This window comes from Protopterus annectens, chromosome 2.part1 (genome assembly GCF_019279795.1).
Source record: "Protopterus annectens isolate FY-2018-M chromosome 2.part1, PAN1.0, whole genome shotgun sequence".
NCBI classification, from domain to species: Eukaryota; Metazoa; Chordata; order Ceratodontiformes; family Protopteridae; genus Protopterus; species Protopterus annectens.
Genome location: NC_056729.1, coordinates 859,852,714 through 859,878,630, shown reverse-complemented (window position 1 = coordinate 859,878,630; position 25,917 = coordinate 859,852,714).

Genomic DNA, 25,917 nt, shown 5'->3' with positions numbered 1-25,917 from the left:
TGTTACTCTAGCAACTTTCTAAGAGTAATACTTAAATTCTGCCCCTGTTTTTTTGTGCCTTTGTCTGCCCATTTTGTCAGGTTTTGTTCAGATTTCCTGAGCTAAGAGGTTGGGAGGGATGATGGTAGTGTTATGGAAAGTATTTCTGAAAGTAAATTGAAGAGTTAGGGCTAGAGATAGGGACGGGGGCAATTTTAAGGTTAGCACGTGTTAGTAAGGTATAGCAAGGGGGGCTCAGGTAAAGCTTATATACTAATGCAGTCTATTATCAAATGGTGCACTGCTCTGCAATATGACTTTCCACCACATTGATTTATTGACATCCATACTAGCAATTTTCTAACAAGAATATTGCACAAAATGAGTAAGTATACATAGCAATGTAAAAAAAAAAACACCTTAATGCAAAAAACTGAGGATTTATTATAAACCACAACTGTTAAGGACTTTTGGCTGTTAAGCTTTCATCAGAACATACTGAATAAAACGTCTGAAAACTTTTACATACAATCTATAACCAATCAATCAATCAATCACATGATTTCAATGAAACAATTAAGTAAATGAAGTGAATAAACGCAACGTTCTCAAAATCCCAAGACAAACTTTTACCATAAAACAAGTGAATTTATACTAGCACATTTACATTTTTTACTTCATCTATATTTTTAGCATTTTGATTCCTGATAATTACTTCTTTGTAATTCACATTTTTGTTTAACCCTGGAAAACTATAGGCATGCAAAATAATTTGCCATTTTAACTGTCTGTATTCAAGTTCATTGTCCCTGTCCCCTTTAAAACTAATGTCAACATGGTCTCTTACCAAAAAAGACATTTCTTAACTCAGAACACTTCATAGAATGTTTGCTCAAAATGTTTTCATAATTTTTTACTTTAATAGCATAAAGTTCAAATATTCTTTTTCTTTAATGTTCTTGTGTATTTTCCAACATAAAACTATCACATGAGTAAAACCGGGCCAAATCAACCACATATTGTGAAAGACAAGTAAATGCACCTGGTACCATAAAAATTGTACCAGTTTAGGGGTTAATAAAAAGTGGAGTCTCATAAATAAACCTACACAAGGTCAACTATAACATTTTTTCAAGCCTTTTTCCACCCTCTTATTCTGAATGTAGGCTCCTCTTTCTAAAATAGATTTCAAATGTTTGGGTTTTTTGATAACAAAAATAGTTTTTTCTCCAACTAACTTCTTAACCTCTGCATTCACCTCACAAATCTTCTAGTTCTTATAGCTTTTTTAATAGCAACACTATCCAACGTAAAAAAACAGGGCCATCCCAAACTCCCAATCTTCAATGGGTCTATTAGGCTTACTATTCCCAGTGCTGCTGTCAATGTTCTGCCACTTCTTGCAGTAATCTACCCTAAGAATATTCACAACTAACTTCTTAGGTCAAGTGCTTTTACAAAAGTGTCTGTTCTACTTACTTCTGTTGTAAGCCTATTTAACCTAACTAACTGTCCCATAACAATATTGCATTTCATATAACAGGGATGCATACTAGAATAAAACAATAAAACATGGCATGAAACATTTTTAAACATAACTGTTTCCAACTTACAAAAATCTTTGTTTTTGTACACTTCCAAATCTAAAAAAATCACTTTGAATTCATGATGAACATTAGTGAACTTTAAAAATTTAGTAGTGCCATTAATCTCTTCAATAAACATCAGCAGTGTTTTTTTAAACATCTTTATTGAATTATCACTTGTTAGCATTGTCGCCTCACAGTAAGACGCTGTCCGTTTCGATTCTCAGCTAGAGCGTCTTCTGCGTGGAGACATGCGTGAATGGGCGTACCTTCATTGAAGGTTGTGCATCAGGGCTGGTAACTCGACATGTAAAAATCAGCTACTAATTATTAGCGGACTGGAGTTCCGCTGTGGCGACCCCTAACCGGGAAAAGCCAAAAAACGCAACATAGAATTATCACTTGTGACATAGGCACATTTGCATTTATATAAAAGTAATCAAACTGTATTAACAAATTAACATTCCAGACATTATACTTCACAACAATTGCTATAGTGCTATATATATCATATGACCTAAGCAACATTACATACATTATTCTGCACTGACAGTGTCTCTTTACAATAAATGTGTTGTAGTGGGTATTACCTAATAATTCAACAGTAATGAGTGCTGACTGCAGAAATGTGTGAAAGCTTGTTGAAAAGGATTTTAATATACTGAGATTATTCCTGCCTAACAGATGGCATTTTCATCAGGATTTGTTGATGGTATAAAACAGATATAAACTATGTGAGTCTGCTGTACACTACCTCCAACTTGAAGTAGACATGATTTAGAAAATGAAGAATGCAGGTGAAATGGGAAATGACTTAGCAGCATTGCAAATGCAATTTGTTTAGGCCCACTTTGATGTGCATAACATTCCAATTTGAAATCAGTTACCTGTATAATGAGGCGCATATTTTTAAATAATGTTTTAAGCAATTAAAAATTGTAAACATGTATCTTCTTTCTTCCCTGAATCATCATTTATGAGAAGATTAGAGGCCATGTCACTGTCAGCTGACTTTCTTTACAAATAACCAAAGTTTTGTTGCTGTTCTCATTCAAAACAAGATCAACTTTTTATGTCATTTTTGGGAACTGTCTAATCCTGGTTTTCCTTAAAACCTCTTGTATTATTTTATATTATTTCTTTTGCTTCTTGCTAATTATTTTTTTTCTGTGTGACCTTGTTACTCATTGTTTTTATTTTGTTAGTTGGGATATTTTGCAAGCACCCTAATGGTTATGGATATCAGATGCATACTGCAATGCTGTGTTTCCAAACATTAGCCAAACAGTCCACTTCTGCTGTGCTGAAGAAGCCATAACAAGGCTGAAACATGCAATTCCACAGCTAGTGGGGCTTGGCTTCATTGTCCTGAATTTGTCCATAACCGACTTAAAAGAAAAAAGTAATCAGCATTCAGAACTGCCATATAGCTGAAACACCGGATGTCCTTAAGGGGTCATTTGCATATATCTCATGCTACCTCTAATACAAGAGGTTTTAAGGAATGACACAGTAGAAAATCTAGCTCCATGGGTACAAAGTATTATGGGGAGCAATGCAGAAATGCCAGTCAATCCACCAGTATTCTTGAAGGCCGGTACAGAAGCTTTTCAGTACTGAAGCACTCTAGCACTGTGTGTGTGTGTTTCTGTGTGTGTGTGTGTGTGTGTGTGTGTGTGTGTTTGTGTGTGTGTGTGTGTGTGTGTGTGTGTGTGTGTGTGTGTGTGTGTGTGTGTGTGTGTGTGTGTGTGTTTGTGTGTGTGTGTGTTTGTGTGTTTGCATGTGTGTGTAGTATAAGTTGTACCAATTTGCTTGCTACAAATTAAACAAGCGGCTTAGTACAGTTTTAAATTAGTCCTCTCTATTTTTATTTATTAATTTTTTTTATCCTTGAGTTGGAAACAGGATCTGACTGACTTGTGAATTCTAGCAGCACCAGCCAGAGCATAATGATTTTTTTTTGTTTCTCCACAATCTACAGTTGAGGGGTACAAGATTAAGGAACTGTACTGGGCACTAAATGAGCCATCTCTGAGATCAGAATTTTATTACATGAGCAAACCCTCAATTCAGGGCATTTTTCATGCACCCATTCCTGATTGAAGCTCTTAGCCTTATAGTATTGATTTGACAGATAGAAGCATTGCCACTAACATGCAAATAGAGAGTGTTTGAGTCAGCTCAGGTATTTTCTATGATATTTACTTATTAGTATTTCATTAACAGAATAGCTAACAGAATAAAATAACTAATAACTGTGCTTGCTTGTAGATACTTATTTTTGCTGGTATTTCATGTCTCCTTCTCCATCTATGCAACCTGTGTCTCAGAAATGTAGCACTGAACCCCAAGCGCTAAAACATAGAACAGAAATAAATCAGGGTGCCATATAAATGTGTCCTATAAAATTGTTAAAACTGTACTTTATACTACAATTTATCTATGCTGCTCTGATATTTAAGCTTATTTTTTTCTGTTTCTTGTTTTCTTATTTGGTTCCTTGGATCATGGTCAAAAACAGTTAATGTGAATCCCTCACTCACTGTCTTGGTTTAGTACTTTAAGTGGCATTAGGTCAGCACCTTGGATAGCCCCAGACAGTGGTTTTATATTAAGATGGATTTGGTCTGCTCCCTAGTAGCAGTAGTGAATAACCAGGTCCATTTTTTTGCTGGGGAATTACTATTTGTGACTTCTAAGTCTGTGATTGCCATTGACCAGAGGTCTAGTTTGTTTGTTTTTTTATTTTCCTTGCCTCTATAATATCATTGTGTTTGTGCAACTAGCAGTGCCTTACAGAGGAGTTTGGTGGTGCCCTGTATAGATGCAAGCACCTTGAGCTAAAATTTTCCTTGTAAAATTACCCTTGAAAATTCACCAGTACCTAGTTGTATCCAGGGCAATGACTTAACACAGTGGGAAGCCTTGTCCCCCAGAGCTGCAACCAGATACCTCTGACTTTATTCTACCTTCTCAAAGCAACCACCTAATCACTAAATAACAGCCTACCACCAGGAAAATGAGCTTTCCCACTTTCACCATTCTCAGCTTGGTGGATATAGGCATCCTGAGGCAATGTAGAAATTGACTGATGTTCACTGACAACTTGCTAATTCTCAAACAGACTTATACGATATGTTAGACAATGTCACTAGAGGCAAAGCTGTCACATAAAAGCCCTCAAAGCATCAACCAGATTGTCAGTAGTTCACACACTGCACCCAGAACAAACCTAGCACATAGACCTACATATGCTGAGGCATTTAAAAATGTGACTTTACAAAACATCAAAGACTTCCTTCACACATAACAAATGTTCTTGGCAGACCCAGCTGAACTCTAACCAAAGAACACCTACATAAACACATGCAGCCACATCTCATGGATGTCTAATTCTAAGCCTATAAGGCAAACTACTGCACAACTCAACAATCTGGTCATTGTAGACTCCACTGTGAGACACACTGATATTCCTCTCATTTGGCTGAGCAAGGAGAACATCATATATACTTGATTATTAGGGGCCAGGATCCTCCACAGTACACATATATTCAGACCAAAGGATCAAAAGCACCACTATGATTCATTCATAGTCCATGGGGGTGCAAATGACCTGAGATATACCTCCCTAGATTATGTAAAGAGAGACATAATGGAGCTTTCAGAATATGTGTCTCACGTGTGCATTGAGCAGCATTCTACCTACTGCAAGGATAATGTCACAATATGAACAGAATATGACTAACTTTAATAATTGGCTTAGCTCCTGGTGTCATTCTAGATGGGTTAAATATTTGTCAGCCTTGAAAAAGCTGGTCAACAGACCACAATGCTTTGCCAGGAATGGTCTGCACCTCATCCCTCTAGGCTTTCATATATTACCTAAAACATTGTCCTCCCTCATAGTGCCTTTTTAGGGAATGCCCATAGTGTATTTTTAAGGAATGCCCATAGTGCCTTTTTAGGGAATGCCCATAGTGTCTTTTTTTCAGGCAATGCACAACATGGCAAATGACAACCAAGAAAATCTAAAGGTGTTGCTGCTCAATGCCAGGAATCTAAACAACAAACTCTACTCCCTATAAACTGTCCTCACACTAGAGAACATTTGTGTGATCCCTGGGATATGGTTTAAAGCCATGGAGAACACTCCAGCAGTGGAAGGCTATAATGTCTTCCATACACTTAGACTAGCAACTACATAGTTAAGGACTAAAGGTGGAGGTGTCTCAATTTACATCAAAAATAAATATATCTCAAGGCTGATCAGACAGGGCAATATACTTGAGCTTTTCCACCATAGGCAAAATTCCTAACCACTTTCTTGTAATTTATACATCTCCTACTATGACCCAGGAAACCCAAGACATGTATCTAAGCCTAATGGAGACAATTTCCACCATCCCAATACCAAATTCATGGGTGACTTCAACTACACCACCATTAAATGGCAATCATACATGACTTCAAACATACAGACCCAGAGATTCCATGGGACAGATAGTCCACACACTCTCTAGGGGCAAAAACATAACAGACTTGGTCCTCGCAAACATATGTGAAAACTGCATTCCTTCTTGTGTAATGTCCTGTGCTCTAAGACTGAACCATGAAGATGTCTCTTTTGACATAAAAATAAAACCCACGACCACTACATAACCCGTAACAATTAGAAACTATTCTAAGGCAAAATTGGTATTATTAAGTGATAGTCTGGTGAAATGTTATGTCCCCTGCCCACACAAACCTGAGAATAAGCTGCCTATGCAGATTTTGTTTCACATAAATGCTGTACAATCACATGAATGGATGTATAGAGACAGCTGTATCTACCAAAAATAAACTCAGAATAAACTCCAAAAGCAATCACACCATTGTACAATAAATGGAAGAAAATCATGGCAAAAGTTATGAAATGCAACACCCAACAGAATAAAAAAATCTACCACCAAACTAAACAAACAACTCAGAGGATAAATCAAGTCAACCAAAGCCAGTTCTGAGGTAAAAATAGCCTCCCAGGCCAAGGACAACTACAACGCATTCCTTAGCTATGTCTACAAATTGAAACACAGTACACAACAATGCATAGATCTAATTGTAAATGGAGTCAATAACATGGAACCAAAAGACATAGCAAATCTACTGGCTGACAAATTCATCTCCAAATTTACATCCCCTCTCCCACCAGCCTCCCTCTCAGGAAATACCATCAAATATATCCCCCAACCATCACTAGGAAGCTATCAGAATCCCTGAGGTCATTATTTAACCAAAGTGTCCAGTCAGGTGTAATGTCCTGTGAATGGAGTACTACAATAGTCATCCCTCTGCACAAGTATAGTCCATCTAAAGACCACAGAAACTACAGACCCATCAGTCTGACCCATCTCATATGCAAAGCAATGGAAATAATTATCATAGAAATTATTAATAATGATGTAGAATACCTTAAGCAACTGGATCAAACCCAGTTTGTTTTAGTCAATTACAGAACATGCTCACTAAACCAGGCAGACTTCTTTGAGAATGTTACAAGGCAATGAATGTGGGAAAAATGGTGCATACTGTATACCCTGACCTGGATAAGGCATTTGATGCAATAATGTTACTCATGCACAGCTAAATAGGTATCTTATGGTAATTTGTTCTAAACACCTATCCTTTAGTTCAAAAACTAATGTGATCTCAATGTATCTTTATGTTTTGTATCAGCTTTGGAAATACAAAATGTGATTGCCTTTAAAAAAAAGAAGAGGCATTACAATTAATTGTACAGGGTTACCAATTATCAACAATAGTCATGATATAACCCAAGAATTGAATTAAAGATCAGTAAGAAGAGAAAATAAGAAACTTGAAAACAGAAACATTCCCCGGGATTCATGAAGCTCAGCACAAGGACGGTTTTAGCCTTGCACCGAGCATCCTCCTTAGAGATGGTGCAGCAGCACCATATGAATATTCATGAGTGCACGCTGCTGCACCCTCTATGTGCACAGGAAATGTGTGCGAGTGTAGGGGGTGTGTTTAAGCATGGCACGGAGGCTTAAACATGCCCCTACAGTAGCACAAACTACAATGCTTACTATTAGAGCCTGCCTCTAATAGTAAGCAATTAATTCAGTGTCTGTGGATACTGAAATGTATGCAAAGCATACAAGAGTATCCACGAACACTGAAATAAAATCAAAGGAGGAAACACACAAGCACGTATTGGAATGTTGAGCCCCTGTCCCTAGAATTATTACATTTAAATTCCCCATGTCCCTATTTTACATTTGTATTTCTCCATTATTAAAAGTGTAAGTGAAGCGCAGCATGTTTGCGCGCCGCTGCCCTTTGCTTAGCGTAGCTTACACGTCAAAATCATCCAAATAGAAAAAAACATGCAGAATCAATGTTAATGTCAATAGTGTAGAGGTTAGAGCATCTGTCTACCAAATAGGCATTTACAGTTCGAGTCCCACTGCAGCCCATCTCATTTTCCATGTGGAATGTGTATATGAACATAGTTTTACATCTTTTTGCCAAATAACCTACATAATAACATATAAATGTGAACGGGAGTACTGCATTAAATGTTTAATTAATGTCAATTAATTAAAGTGGTAGTGTCATAATGAATAAGGCACTAGTAAGTAGGTTTAAGCACAAATAAGCAGTAGTAAACATATATAAGTACTAGTAAGCATGTTTAATTGCGTTTGCATGGGTGTAAGTAGTGCCTACACATTAAGCATAGTAGAAGCTAACTGAATTTAAGAAACTGTAATCGGAAGTTAGCACTGCTTACCGTTGCGCAAACCCACTCACAACTGCTTAAAAGTGCTTTAATTACTCTGTATCCAATGGCCCGTGTTCTGCACAACAACAAAATAAATGGCTTCTGCAAAGCTCAAGCCCAGGACCCTGCACACCACAGCCAATGTGATTTACCACTAAGCCATGGCAGATATACATAAATGTGATGTTATTACAAACATATCATCCAGCACAGTCATGCAACAGCATAGGAAATGTATATAATTATGTAGATGTATGTGCGTGTGTATGTACAGATATTATATATATATATATATATATATATATATATATATGAAGAATGAGCGTCATGACAATAAAGCATACAAAAAGAATGAGAAGGAAAACAACAGCTACACCTGCATTATGTTGTGCTGTCATCTTATGTCATCAAGCTGGGCAGGGGTGAGCAAATCACTGCTTCTCAAACCACAGGCAGGATACTACCAGTGGGAGTAACATTGTCGATCTGCTAAGTCTACCTTAAAAACAATTACAGGGTAGTTTCTAGTGGGACTACCCAAAAATTGCAGATTGATTGGACTTCCAACCATTATACAAGCCAGGGCAGGTATGTTCTAAGGCCAAATGGTGGGAAACCCTGATGATACATGGGTTGAGACAACATACGTGTAGGGTCCCTAACGCTGGGGAGAGGGCAATGTGTGGAGGTGTGCTATGGCTGTGATAGCAACTGGAGAATGGATGGTTTGTGTTTATGTTGAACTCGGGTGGGGTGGAGGAACCATGGGTATGAAATTATGGATCCAGGCATGTCAGGGTTGGATGGCCAGGTTCTAATTGGACCGCCTTGTGGAGCTCAGCAAGTTCATTATAAATATATATGCATACACACATACATATATCTATATGTAGAAGTACATTCCCTGTACCACATGCATTCCATTTGCAGACATAAATAACATGAAAGTGCCCCTATAAACCTCGACAGTAGATAGAATAATAGGTTGTGCATAACCATAAATGTACTAGGTTCATAGGTGGGTACTAGGCTATCTGCCCAAGGGCATGTATAAACCTAGCCAAGATGTGTCGGCTTATGCCGCCCCATTGATCAATTTACTGAGCCTCTGTCAAGCAGACCTATTGAATTGATCCCAGTATGTCCCAATCTTTGCCCCCCCAACTATATTTGGCTTTGGCTAGACTTCTTACATTAGGAGGTTGAGAGGTATGATTCTCGTGTATGTTTAACTGTGTTGTTTGGCCTCTAAGGCACAAGTCATGACTGAATGGAGTCCTGACTTCTTGGAACAGTCTGCATACTCGGTTAACAGATGTTAAATAAATAAACATTTATGTAATAGTGCATTACAGAAAAGACAGTGATCCTCTTCTCTGCACTGTGGCTTATATATCCCGACTCAATAACATGCAAAATGCATGGCCTTTGTAACAGTACAGGCCTTACTTAGACTGTCATGAAATGCTTTTATATATATATATATATATATATATATATATATATATATATATATATATATTCTTATTTCTTTGTGACATTTGCATGATTTTGCTTGGATATAAAATTACAAGGCGAAATAAGTTGTTGTTTTGTTTCCATTGTATATTGCAGTACTATAGTATTAGAGTTATGAGAAGATAGAGGGAAGGGAAGAATCTGCAAATATTCAGAAGTGTGTATTTTGTTTGAAGTTAGTGCTGTTCTCAAAAATAATAAAATGTGAGGACTTTCTCGCTATGAAATAGTGGAATCATTCCTGTGATTTGATAGCTACGTCAATGCCAATCACTAAACCGGTCTTATTTGTAATATAATTTTGCCGATCTTGTATATTATTAGTTTTCATGTGTAACATGTGCGTTATCATATAGTCTTAGTTATAAACTTATTGTAGTGTCTTGTTAACTGGAATAACAAAGTAATGAAGTACAGGGTCTAATCTTGAAATAAAGACATGTGTGCCCCAGGTGGGCCAACCCAAAAATTGGGAATAGTGTCCTATTGGTCACTCATTTCTCCAATATTTGTGGACTAAAAGTTTGGGATGTCTGAGGATACGTGGAGTAAGTCAACCCATGTGATGGGTCCAGAGGAGTAGGGAGTGGCCAATGTGTAGTGGTGTGGATACACTGTGTTTCCAACTGCAGAATGGATGACTGCTGTGTCATTGAAGTGTTGGGGTGGGTGTTTGGGGAATTAGGATCCATGGGTATATGGGTATATATGCAATTGAAGCAGTACAGAAATAGTGTAGTGGATAGAGCATCCGCTAATGAACAGACATTCTCGGTTCGAATCCCACTGCAGCACATACCATTTTCCATTGGAAATCTGTATATGAACATATTTTGACATCCGTTTGCTGTATAACCTGCATAATAACAATTAAATGTGAACTGGAGTGAAGTGTCAGTGTCATGATGAATAAGGCAGTAGTAAGCAGGTATAAACATAAATAAGCAGTAGTAAGCATATGTAATTACTAGTTAGTGTGTTTGCGCATCAGGAAGCAATTCTAACAGCCGGTTACAGTTTCTCATGCTCAGTTAGCTTCTAGATTACTTAACCTGTGTAGGCAGTGCTAACCCCCGCACAAACAGGCTGAAACCCGCCTACTGCTGCTTAAAAGTGCTTACTCCCCGCTTACCCCCACGCAAACAGGCATAGACACGTTTATTGCAAGAAAGTGGTGGAAAGGAGCATAAAGAGGGAAAGGCAGTAGGCAGATAGCTAGAGATGTGCACGAAGGGAGTATGGGACGTCCATACCTGCCCATTTCTTTTACAAATGTGCTGGTGCTCGGTGCCACCTGCATTGATAGCATGATACAGATATTCCCTGGTGTCAGTGGCATCTGTCCATACAGGGCATGTGTGTAAAGCATTGTATGTCCTTTGTGGATAAAATTTGATGGCACCCCATATGTTGCAGGCATCCAGTGGGGAACATAGTGACAGTGCATTGTCCGCAATCATGTGCCTATTGTACTGGTGGACAGGGTGCCATGCCCTCTGCAGTCCACTGCAATCACACCATGCTTACTATCTGTCAACAATAGGCAGGGTACTAGGAATGTAGCGACAGTCTTCTAGGCAAGTGTGTTTCTGTATGAGACATGGGTTCAGACTGTATTCCGGGTAATATTAGGGTTGCTTACTTTGTTCATCAGGCCATCAGATGTAGGGTTATGGCTTGTCAACCAAGTCTCTTGGCTAATTGAAATCTGTAATCCTCGTCAGGTGGACATTGTGACATATAATATGGCCACCATATAGGAAAAGTAAAAAAAAAACACTCCTTAACCAGTCCAGTTGTTAGACACTCACAGCCACCTCCACACAGGATATGACTGAGAAACACACACCTGCCATGTCTCGGAATATAACTCCTACCTAACTAGTTCATCACACTACAGCAGTATGCAGTTATAATATGCGCTATGGAGATTACTGGGCTACAAGGTTCCCAGACGTGTATTTCCAGGTGGGTGACATCAGCAGCCTAATCCTGAATGCCTTGGCAAAGTTGGGTATGTGAATTGTATGGAGTGTGACTTCTCTACTCAGGCAGAGACAGATGAATACACACACACACACACACACACACACACACACACACACACACACACACACACACACACACACACACACACACACACACACACAGTTATCAGGTCTGGGATTAGAACACCTAACTAACTACTTTACCACACTACAGCAGTAAGCAGTTACAGGATGCGCAACAGAGATTACTGAGTTACAGCATCCCCAGAGGTGTTTGTCTAGGTGGATGACATCAGCAGGATTGCCAAAGTAGGGACAATAAATTGTAGTGAGTGTGACTAGCCAAACATGCAGTGCTCTCCACACAGGCATAGGAACAGATAAAAAAGCATCCCCAACTCCCATGTGTGGGACTAGAACCCCTACCAGAGGTCTATATCACACTACAGCATTACACTGTTATAGCATGCACCACAGAGATTTCTGGAGTACTCGTTTCCCCTAAGGTGTACTCCCCGGTGACTGACATCAGCAGGATTGCCAATATAGGGCATTTGAATTGTATTGAGTGTTGTTGTTGTTGTGTCTTTCGGCTTTTCCCGGTTAGGGGTCACCACATTGGAAATCCGGTCTGCTAATATTGGCAGTAGATTTTTACGTGCTGGCTTGCCGGGCCTAACGCACAACGTGAGTAACCTAAATTGCCACAATTAGTCTGTATGCATAAACTGCTGTCCTGGCCGAACCAAAATAACCCACTTTTGCAGGTCATGAACCAAGGACCATGTACATCATAGTCTCAGCAACTAACCACTAAGCCATCACAATAGTACATGAGAGTGAGGTTTCACCACAGTAATCCCACCATAGGCTAAATCAAAGTGAACATGTGAAAAGAATGTATATACAGTTGTTCATAAAAGACCTCTCCAAAGCCAACTTCGTGCTACTCAAGGCAGAAGTGACAATGTTTGTGACACCCATGGAGGCAGGAGCTGACAGTTCTACTGATGAATCCTGCACTAAGATACTGTATGAGCACATCCACCTGTGTATGATTCCTGACATCCCACTTGGAACCACAATGCTCACCTCCCAAATAAGCAAGCCAGTCTGGTGGTCTCCTGCCATTAACATAGTATACAACAGAAGGTAGACACTGCTGAAGCAATAAGGATACTCCAAGGATGCAAACAACACCCTTACCAGCCACAGTAAGATGATGAGATCACTCATGGAATCCTCCAAAGCTGGTTATGTAACTAAAATCATGACAGATTCCATAGACAACCGCACAGCATTCTATAGTTATGTCCAGAATCTAACTGGCAAAGCTGAGAAGTGCTCTGAGCTATGACAGAATGGCATTACACAGACTGCTCCCACGGATTGTGCCAATATCCTGGTGGATTGGTTTAGTGCCACAGTCACCCCCTCTCACCCACAAAAGGGCCCATGGCAATATGAACAGAGTTCCATTGGCCAGTAATCACAGCCACACAGGCAGAAACCACATTATCCACAGCTAGGAATATATCATCCATGGGCCAGACTGTCATGTGTAATCATAACCTCACATAAGGCCTGGCATCCACTGAGTGGAGCATAGCTGCAGTTATCTCACTCCACAAGGGGGGATCCACCTTGGATCCCCTGGAACTACTGTCACATCAGTCTGATGAGCCTGATCTGCATGGCCATGGAATGCATTATCAGGGATGTTTGGAACACAGACATTGGCAAACCTCAAACACTGGACCTCACACAGATTAGGCTCATAGAGGGCCACTCTTGCCTCCTGAAACTGATTGTCTGCATTGACTCAGTCTGCATAGTTGTTGAAGAGGGTAAGGCAGTGAACAACGCCTATGTGGACCTCATCAAGCCCTTCAATACCATACACCAGTCTGGAAACAGAGATTGACATACTAATCCGGCCATACATCCCTATGCCACTCGATGGTTTGCCACATGGTTTACTGACAGAACCCAAACTGTAGGTGTAACCATCTCCAAAGCCATCCCCATACAAATGACAGGTGGAGTACCTCAGGGTTCAGTCCTGGGATCACTGTTGTCTGAAATCTACATATCTGTAGTAATGGCCAACAGTATGGGACTCTGGCTAACAAAGGTAATAGATGACTGCAAAATGGGACTCATTATGAGCCTGACTGTACTGCATGATATGTTACTGATACCAGCCTGACAACATGCAGGTGGGATGGGGTACTGTCAACATCTTGTAGCCTTGTAGTGTAAGGTCCTGGTTATGGGATCTGCAACAGTTGGTAGTGTACTGCAGGGCAGATATGTTTGGCTGTGGGGAGGAATACCTATTCATGCATGACGTATGTTGTTTGTACCTGTCAACCCCATTCATGGTACATGTGGACATATATGTTTCTGCTATGTTCCCACCTTATCTACAGATGTATGTCTGTATACACCTATATAGATATAAATATCTGCTTACACATATGTGGATATATATATATATATATATATATATATATATATATCCATATATATATATATATATATATATATATATATATATATACATTTGTATCTGTGTAAGCATTAATATATTCTCACACACACATACATCTACATGTTGGAATACATTCTCTGTACTGTTGAATGACTGGGCCGGATGATAAGTTTGTGAATACAGTAGGGTTATGTTTATCTGAGATGGCTTAGAGGTAAATCACTTTGGCTATAGTGTGCATAGTCCTGAGCTCAAGCCTAGCAGAGGTTGTTTATTTTGTTGCTAGGCAGAACACGGGCCGATGGATACAGAGTGATTAAGGCACTGTAAAACAGTTGTAAGTATGTTGTCAGGCATGGTATGTCCATTGTGAGTCACATGTGAAGGCACCATAGGTGGTGCAGGTGTCCATTGGGGAACATAGTGGAGGTACACTGTGTGCATGTACTTGCATATTGGACAGATGGTCGGGGTGACATGAAATCTGTAGTCCACTGCTATCACGGCATAGTTACTATCATTGGCCAATGTGCAGTGTACTTCCCACATATTGGCTGTTGCCTAGTCATGTGTGTGCATATGACACATGGGTTGAGTGTGTGTTCTGGGTAATAGTGGGGTTGCTAACTGTGATTGGCCAGCCTTGCTGTCACATGTATGGGTATGGCTTTGCACCCCAACCTCACAGCTAATGTACATCTGTTATACCTGTATGGTTGACATTGTGATATAGAGTACGGCCAATGTACAAAATATGCAAAACCCCCTCCACATTACCCACACCTATAACCACCACCACTACAGAGGATAAAAGTTGCACACACATCATTGCTGGTATCCCAACCCCTACCGAACTAGTTTATTACACTACAGTAGTATGCAGTCATAGTACATGCCACAGACATTATTGAAGTACCTCTTCCCCAAACGTGTATTTCACAATGAATGACATCAGCAGGATAACAAAAGTAGGGTATTTCAAGTGTACTGCGAGTTGTACATTTCTTTTAAACATGTTTACCTGCTGCTTACTGTCGGGAAAACACATTTACACCCTCCTTATTCTGGCCTAAACAAAGTTATTAACAACCCTTACAGATCTTGAACCCTGGTCCATGCACGCCTTAGTCACTGGACTTACCACTAAACCATCTGAGTTATATACATGTTTCATGGTTTTGAAAATAAACCATTTACTACAGGTATTCCACAGTACTGAAAACACATGGGATAGTCACTTTGTGTACATATGGACAGTACCCTTTAATGTACTGTACTTTGTGAAACAACATAAACAATTCTACATATGTACAACTGTTTTGAATACATACTAAATATATATATATATATATATATATATATATATATATATATATATATATATATATATATATATATATATGCATTTCTGTGATGTGTATGCACACACACACACACACACACATGCGCGCGCGCACACACACACACACATATATATATATATATATATATATATATATATATATATATATATATATATATATATATATATATATATATATACAGAGACACATTTATAGCCATATATATAAACATCTCTGAACACCCTTTGTGACACAGAAGGATTCCAAAGGAATTGAAGTGTACACAAAACACAGGTAACTCTTGTATTATAACATTTAAATTTTAATTAGTTCACCAGAGAAGGGATGGTTGTTGTGTATGTGGAGTTTGGGGGGGAATGATGGGTAAGGAAATACACCCCGGGGATCACATCTGTGCCACTGCTTGACAATGGCACAGGAAAGTAACATGCCCAGCAGTAGTCATTCTTGACTGTCTATTCTTTTCTATTCCTACCTATGTAATATTCTGTAGACTCCACTCATCACAGATGACTACTATGGTATGCAGCATGTTAAAAGACATAACACATGTGAATGCCTGGCTACAGGGTAGTCACACCTACACAAACAATTGCCAGTATTGTGCTTACAAGTCTTGCCTATGTAAAGGCTACTAGTAGAGTAGTAAGCAGTTGGGGGACATGGTACAGAACCCATACAAATTACAGTTAATCTGATTCTGAGTCTGAGCTGGGTGACATCACAGGAATGAATACTTGGAGTGGAGAGGGGGGAAAAGGGTGGTTTAGCAGATGACAAGGATAAAGGCCAGTGCAAAAAGGTGGTTTCTCTTTGGAAAGCAGTAAAACCTATTCTCATGACAGGATGCAGATACAAATACACACACACAGCGATTTGCACACACAGTTGCCAGGAGTGGGATCAGAACTCCTGCATACTTGCAAAGCACTATTACAGTACTACACAGTTACAAGATGCACCACAGAGATTACACATTTCCAGGTAGTCGGAATGCCCTTCTAAGATTGAGGACATCAACAGGGATACTGACAGTTAAGATGTACATAGCTGTAAAACTGCATGTTCAACGTAGAAGTCCATTACAACCTGTATGCACAAACAAGACACATCATCTGCAGGTAAGACATAGGTAGGCCTGAGAGGTGGATTTGTAGCACAACACACCCTGTACTGGAGTATGTTCATCTGTGGAATGGACTACTACTATCACTATACAGGGTTACAGTGGGCATGCTCATACACATAGTAGCACAGGGCTGTTTGGGATGCTCTCTGATTCTAATTACAGAAGGCCACAGTGGGCATACTCATACACTGATATGCACAGCACACATTATAATGGACTCCTATTGTAAACACACAGGTTTACAGCGATGTACATCTTAACTGTCAGTATATATGCACATCATACAGGTTTACTAACAGATACCTGTATGTGGCCCATAAATGATATATCTGTGTCTGTGCTGTGTGATACATATGCATACATGTACATGATGTACTGCCATATATATGTGAAGCATGCACAATCATATATGTGTGGAAGTGACAGAAAATTGGTTAACTGGGACACACAGGTGGATGCAAAGTATAGCATGTGTCACACACATAGCTGCCCTGAAAGGCATACATTGATATCAGGTTGTGGACAGTGGCATCATAGTTGGAACAGTGGCATGTGCAAACATTATATGTGAGGCACATTGTCTAATGGTACTGAGGTGCAGGTGTCAAGATGACCTTGCCCGCCTGTGTTAGTAGTTGTCATTATTAGCAGGACTGTTCCACTAAGTATATCTCACATTGGTCATCTACACAATGTCTGCTGCTGTCCGTCACCTTAGATGTAGCATTTGATACCAAGCACAATAGTGCCAGTCGCAGTGATGTCATGGCAAGAGTGGCAACTGCTTCACTAAAATGATGAGCCAATGTCCTGCTATAATGATGAGGTTGTCCAGTGTCTGTCATTCCGGGATGACATGAGTGAAAGAACACAAGCCTTTGTTACATAGCACATGCAGCCATCATTCAAGGGAGTGTGGATAATATCTAAGTCACATTTACCCATATAGTGCTATTCCAAGGCAAATACCCTTAAAACAGTAGTAACTCCCTGAGACATATAAGACAATTGCATTGGATGCTTATGCTAACCAGTGTTAGAGGTGTGGCTTTCATAATCCACTTGTTCAATGTAGAACCTACAATGAGGAATACTGACATCTGTGCAGTGAGGAACACCTGGCTGAAGGCTCTGTAGTGCACAATAGCACTACCACCATATAACTCAGATCCAAACATGTGGGCCATAACACTGGTATGGACCACTACAGGTGGTGGTGTCCCCATATTCATAACGGCTACACACAAGTGAAGACCACTACTCCAAAATAATTCATCACAGATGAGTCAGGTACAGGTGACAGTGGCAAAAGCTGCATTCTCACCCACCCTGTCCTCAGACACAGTTGCATAATGTGTTATGCAATTCAATAATACCACTGTTTTCAACCAGGTCAGTTGTACACATACCAAGGTCCCTTAGATGTTGTCAGCATTAACACAGTTGACTGCTACTATACACCAGTAAACAACACCTTCATGGTCGGATTTGACCTAGACGTACCTGCCCTGGATATATACATCCCACACTCATATACTATACATGAAAATTACCATAGCTGTCATTGTCCTTTGTACATACAGGTAGCTACATTCATTACACACATGCACATGGAAGATAGGTCCATGGCTGCTGAATGCTAACAGTACATAGGGTTTGATATCTACATTGATAGAGGTAATAACACCTCTCTACTGGTCACCCATGACACCTATCATATCATACAACAATCCATGTGGCATGTATGTCATTAGACATGTCCACCAAATACAATGCCTACAAACATACCCAAATAACAGGACCATAGGCCTTACACACATGACCTGTATTGACAGACTCAGGGAAATACAGCTATGCTCTGTATTTTCATGAGTAGTTACAGGTGATATGCCCATGACATGTACAATCATGTGTGACCCACCGCTCCTACATATACCCCATGTCAACAATTTTAAGCCATGCATGCTGTATGCTGTCTGGGTATGCACCTTATTAACACAATAGCCACAAAATGCTGGGGTGAGATGTTTATAAGCCACAGACCTCACACATGCTTGAACAAGTGTAATGCCTAGTCAAACAGAGCACATTGCTGGCACTCTTTCAGTAATCATGAGGTGTGTGTGGCAAATATGATATGTGTGTGGCAAATATGATGTGCTCACTGTTGACCATTTCAGTGCCCTGGCTTCTCAGGGAAACTGTCAACTAACAGTTTGTGGCATCATGAAATGTGTATTGCTTGCTAATATGTGTGGCTGGCATAATTGTCCACTTAGTTACTCAGTGAAGGTGGTTGTGTGTTCTACCGGTACATGAATAGAACATCCAATATGGTGTACTGCTCAGCTAGGTTTCACACATGGGGTGGGGAAGGTGTGGAATGTATCCTCTTGACCTGATTGTCCACTTACTGATGGAGACTGCATATGTGTGCATGTATTGATGTGTGTTTAAATTCCATATGTGTGGAGTGTCTGATGTGGTGACTGTTTCTTAGTACATCATGCAGTTGCAATGCAGCCTCAACATTGCCAAGTGTATATGGTGATATGCTCAAAGTACAGTAAGCTCTACTTTAGGTATGGACAGATGTTTGGACATAACTGTCAAGTGGTGTGGCTATTTTGCAGATGAATGATAACTGACGACAGCTCACAGAGGTGTTACAACCATTCCTACAATAACCTGTGTAACTGCTAAGTTCTGGTGTTGTTAATTGAAGGGGAAGACACACTGTAGGCAATCCTGTTGACACCAGTAACAGGAACACCTCCGCTATGCATATATTGTGCATATGTCAACACAGTTGGCAAAGATAAAAGTCAGTAAGCTTTGTAGCATGTGTGATAGTGCTGTAACTCTGTAATACCTACCAAGAGATAGGCTGGTGTTTGATTCCCAGTACTTGCAAGTGTGTGTGTCCATATATGTCACGTATTGTGGGGAATACTTTCCCAACGTCATTTACTCTCCTACACACTGTTGTAGACATCTGTACAGAGTGGTGTAGAAAGCAAGACATAGTAAAGGGTATGTGTATGACTTAGGTGTATATCTTTTTGAATGTCACTGTGTTTGTGTGTGTGAATCCCTGGAATGAGGCTGTATTTTACCATACTCAAATGATAAAACCCCTCCTCACATCCACTCACTGCAGTCTAGTATCCCTGTTGATGTCATCAATCTTAGAAGGCCGTTCTAACTTCCTGTAAATGTGTAAGCCCTGGGGTGAGGCTTGTTTTACCATAGTCTATGATATATCCCCCTCCCCACATACACTCACTGCAATCTAGTATCCCTGTGGATGTCCTCAATCATAGAAGGCTATTCTGAGTATCTGCAAATGTGTACTCTCTGTGGTGTGTCTTGTAACTGTGTAGTACTATAATAATGATTTGCACATGGGCCGGGGTTCTATTCTTAACACTGGCAACTGAGTGTGTGTTTCTGTGTCTGTGAATCCCTGGATGTGCATGTGTGTTTGCATGCTGTCATAAGAGCGGGTCTAACTGCATTCCACAGAGAAACCACCTTTTCAACTAGCCTTTACTCTTGTCATCTGCTGAACCACTCGTTTACCTTCTTCCCACTCCGGGTAACTATACCTGTGATGTCACCCAGTATGGATATGAGGCTGTGGCCACAGTACCTTACGGCACAGCTATCACGCTCTTGGACCATTAGATCAGTAAACATGTTTGAAACTTGGGATTATAACTGTGATGTGGAAGCTACAAAGTGCATGCAGGTATTGTCATACAGACCTGTGAGTAGTCTAAAGTTATGTATGGGACACTAACTGAAAACACTGACATCCCCCTTGTAGTCTGTATGCACACATTTGGCACATGCAATTACACCTGCAAGAGGAAGGAAGAACATCAAGATCAACATGCAGTTACTGGTGTTACACATGATGCATACTGTCAACAGTACAAAATGCATTCTAAAACTGCAGTACATGGTATGTCTGCTGCCTGTCAACACTACTCAACGATGGTAATCTACAATTGTCTTCCTAGTATGTTCACCCTGTGCATCAGACCATATGACCATGTCATTGCATCGATGGTATGGATGACAGGGATGCGGCACAGGCATCATCTTATGCACAGAATGATAATTTTTGCCAGAGGCCTAGGCTGCACCATTGGATGACATCATATGTGTGGGTTAAGGCCTTTTATCTCAATGGGCATGTGTGGATTTTATGCTTGTGTGTGTTGAGGTACCCTACATTTGTTTTTGGTGTGTGTGTGTGTGTGTGTGTGTGTGTGTGTGTGTGTGTGTGTGTGTGTATGTATGCACACTGGTCTGGCATGTGTCTGGCCTACACAGGAGTATTATTGACAGCTGCAGACTGTACAGGGCATGTTGTACAGTTCACAGTGTCTGGCCATGGCCACGTGACCTGCGCCTGCCAGGGGTTGCACGGCCACTACCAGGCAGAGGTCCAGATTGGGTACTGTCTGATGACACATGTCCACCGGAACAGTGTCCCTGTTGGAACTGTCCAGGACCACATGCATGTGGCCTGCTGTGTCCTGGTATGGACAGCACAGCACCAGCTGCACTGCTGCTGCTACTGCCATTATGTGAGCAGGCATGTGAAGTAGCATGTTCACCTACACCTTCGACAGTTGATGTAGCTGGCCTATGTTCATGTGCCCGATGCCTTACTCCCACTAGATGTTCTAGCACAGACATTCCATGCTCGGGGATTGACATGCCACAGTCAAGGACTCCCACCATGTCATGCAATTGTCCATCCAAAACATCTGCAAGCTGATGATGAGCATTTGCAATTGCATGGATGTTGTCAGGTAAAGAATGGACAGCAGACCTCTGAAGCCTCAGACCTTCTCTGTTGTGCCATACAAAACGTACCTGTTCCTCCATTACAGCCTGAAACATGTGTCTGGTGACACCAGCTGGCATGCTATGTCTTGCAGGGCATGTTGGCCAGAAGCCCCCCTAGAAGCAGCTCTGAGCACATGCCTGTGTGGGACATCACCACCCATTTGGCTGGGATCATGGTGTGCAGACACACCTTCCATAGTCTCCACACTTTCCTGTTCCATGCTACCACCCGCCACCTGTCTTTCCACTATGGCCACTGGTGATGGGGTATGTGTAGGCATGAAAACTGTGTCCAGGGATGAGGTGGATACAGGTGGAATGCCAACCAATGGCACAGATTCAGCCCCTGACAACCCTGCCTGTGCCTCAATCATACTTTCATCATCACTGCTAGAGTCAATGGAGACACTAACATCGGGTGGACTGCAGGAGGCCAACACACCTACAGCAACACCTGTGAGGGGCAGACTAGAACTGTACATTACCAGGTATACATCACAGTACAGATAAACAGAGACAGACACACAGGCAGACACACAGACACAGAGAGAAACAGAGAGACACAGACAGACACAGACATATGATATGGCACCCAACAGCATGCAACATGTATGTGATATGGCAGAAGGCATTCAGCTTAGACAATTATAGTGGTAGTTATCATACATTCCTGAGTCGCACACAACAGCATGCATGTGTTATGGCAGAAGACATGCAGCTTACACAATTATGGTAATAGTTAGCATACATCCCTGGGTTGCACAATTTGTGTTAGTAGGTTATGCCCCAAACCTGCAACACAATGCATGCACTATGCACCATTGCACTGCACTGCCATGTTTTGTGAACCATACCCCACATTGTAACAGACCATCGCTGGCCTGGGTACATCCGCCATTGATGCTTTGTGTTGGCCACTGCCCCTATGTGTGAGGAGGACATGATCAGACGGGTATGTTGAGTGAATATTATGTTTTCCAGAGCCCTAGCTTGTATATCTCCCCATAAACAGTGCATGTCTGTTCAACATTATTCTGCTTACCCCTGAGATGAGTCTACAGACAATGTGCATGTGGCTGTACACACATGTTTGACATGGCTATCCCTACTTTGCAATGGTGCCACAGACCACCACAGGTTAACAGTACACTGGCTTGATGTGTAGCATATGTCCTTGCCAATCACATGTAGTATGACATGTCTTCTGCTGAAGTGATGAATGACATGAATGCATGTTTAACACAATGGTGTCCTTTCAAATATACAGTGAGGTACTGTTGTCCCAATGCAGGGACGTGTTATATTAGCATGGACCTTCAGCTGAGACAATGTTGTCAGTCTGCCCTACAGATATACAGTGACATACTGCACATTGAGCTGATGTGCGTAGCCATTTTAGGGCATCATGTGGCTTCACTATTGCTATAAAATGTGAGTTACAGACACAATTCATAGCCATGACTGTGTTCAGATACAATACATATCTAATGTGGAATGTGACCCACGTCACTGAGGTGTATACACACTAAACACAAATGTGGAATGTGTGACACAGGTCACTGAAGGGTATACAGATAACATCCCTGCACATCTGCAATCATATTGTGGATGCCTGGCAACTATGCCCAGACATGGGTAACTTTGCAGTACGCCATGTTCCACATGCGATCTGTGTACCTCACACACTTGAGGAGCAACCATGACAGTGATGTCTGACACCAGCAAGGTGAATGTACTGTATCTGTGTCCTGCTGTGGTTGTATGTGCATGTTGTGCAACACATGTATGTATTTGGATACTGTATAGGTTAAAGCTGTCATGTCGTGACAAACTCAAAATGTTAAAGACATGTTTTGTGGTGCTTTGATGTCATGCTTACACAAGGTGTGCACAGCCGTGTATGATGTTTAGCATGTCACATCTGCATTATAACCATTACACTAAGGCCATAGTTGTATTGTGTCAAGTCAATGTACAATAGGGTGTACTCACCTGGACATCCCTTCTACTGTCTGTGTTGCTTCATGTCTCTGGGCATCCTCCATGGCCATGTGTAAACATGTTTTGTCCAATGGTTGTGATGGGCATCTATTTCATATGTCAGTGTTGTCCCATATGACATACACCCATAGATGTCATATGCTCTACTGAGGACAGGTTTATGCAGAGAAAGGGAGGTCTGTTTGGGAAGTGAGATATCATGTTTTGCAGGATAGTTAACCAGTGTTGCAGTCAGCCCACAAAATGTCATGGACATGTCAGATAGCAGATGACATTGTGTGACATTCATAGCAAGGATATACTCCACAAGGGTGACTCCTGTCGGTTTGTCATAATCCAGCTCCAAAACATATAGAGTGTGTGCACATATATGCTCTCTGTATAGTACTGTTTGTATTCACCATATGTGTGATGCTGATCTGTAGTACATGTCCCTACAGTGAACCACACCTCCACCATTGTATTTACAGATGACCACACATCTGGCAATGACAGTTTGTAAGGTTTAGTGTAGGTGCTTCATATAGGTTCATAGGTTCATAGGTTTATACTAGGCTATCTGCCCCAAGTCATTTATAAGCCTAGCCCAAATTTTTGTGGCTTACGCCACCCATTATATGAAAAAATACTGTGCCCATTAGTTTGTTGTGCCTCTGTCCAGCAGTGACACAGAGATGATTCCCGGGGTAAACCTATGATCTCCCATCCACAGGTCAAGATTTCTCTTGAACAGAGCCAGCGAGGTGCTCTGCCTCACATGGACCGGGACTCTATTCCACAGCATAGGGAGTCTCTGAGTGATAACTATATCCCTCCAGCACGTCCTATTTATATCCGTGCTAAGGTTTAAGTCTCTTGCTCTAGTGGTTTTGGTGGATTTGGATTTTTTGAGGTGGAGCATGTCCATTAATTCCGGGTTGGACATGACCTTGTATGTCAGGCACATGTCACCTCTGAGCAGACGGTATGCGACTGAATAGAGCTGGTGTTTCTTCAATCTGGCAGCATATGACAGATTTTGGAGTCCCTTTATCCTTTTGGTGAGGAACTTTTGGGGTCTCTCCAATTGCTGCAGATGTCGGGCGAGATACCTCCCGAATGGGGCATTGTACTCGATCATTAGTCTGATAAGTGAAGAGTACAGGGGAACAATGACCTCACTAGATCTGGATGTGAATCCCTTCATGATCAGGTGGGCAATGTAGAAGGTCTTTCTAACCACTTTAGCAACGTGAGTGTCAAAAGAAAGGCCACTGTCAACCTGGGTCCCCAGGTCCCTGATAACCTCTTCTGTGCTTAGTGGATTGCCACCTATATGGTAGCTTGGGGTTACCTTGTTTTTCCCGAAGGGTATGACTATACATTTTTTGGCGTTTAACTTCAGGCCATGGCTCTGGCACCAGCTATCTGTTTCCGTGAGTCCCTTTCCACTATGGCGCCCAGTTTGCAGTCGTCTGCAAACTTTGTCAGCCAAAGTCCTCCCATGTTGGCCTGTACTTCTGAGAAGTAGATGCCGAACAATAGGGGGCCAAGGACCAAGCCCTGTGGGACACCACTTGTGACCGGCTTGGAGTCTGACATAGCGCCAGCAACTCTAACCCTGTGGGTTCTGTCCTTAAGCCAGTTTGCAACCCATCTTGTGACATATGGGTTTACATTTAAGCTGGTAAGTTTTTCTACAATACCCGAGTGGGGTATTGTGTCGAAAGCCTTTGCAAGGTCAAGGTAGGCTGTATGGACTGCCTTTCCCTCAACAATGGCCTTGGTGACTGTTTCGAAGAAGTCGACCAAGTTCAAAGGCATGATCTTCCCTTGACGAAGCCAAACTGGGTCGGGTCCAATGTCTGCAAGTCCCCTATAACTTTGTTTATGAGCTCCATTATGATCCTCTCCATAGCTTTGCAGACTGGACTTGTTAAGCTTATGGTGTAATTACCAGGGTCCATAGAGGCACTGCCTTTGTGGAGTGGGACCACAGTTGCCGTACGCCACTCCTTGGGCACGTATCCTGTGGTAAGGCTGAGATTAAACAGCTGCCTTATGTGGGTTTAATTCCTCATTTAGCTCGTGTAGCACACAGCCGGGGACACCAACCGGTCCCTTTGATGCTGTGTTTTTAGCTTTAGAGAGCAGCTTTCACCTGCATTTGAGATGTCTGGGAGGCTACACTCTGCTGGGATAGTTATCTCTCCTTTAGGGGGGGAGAGG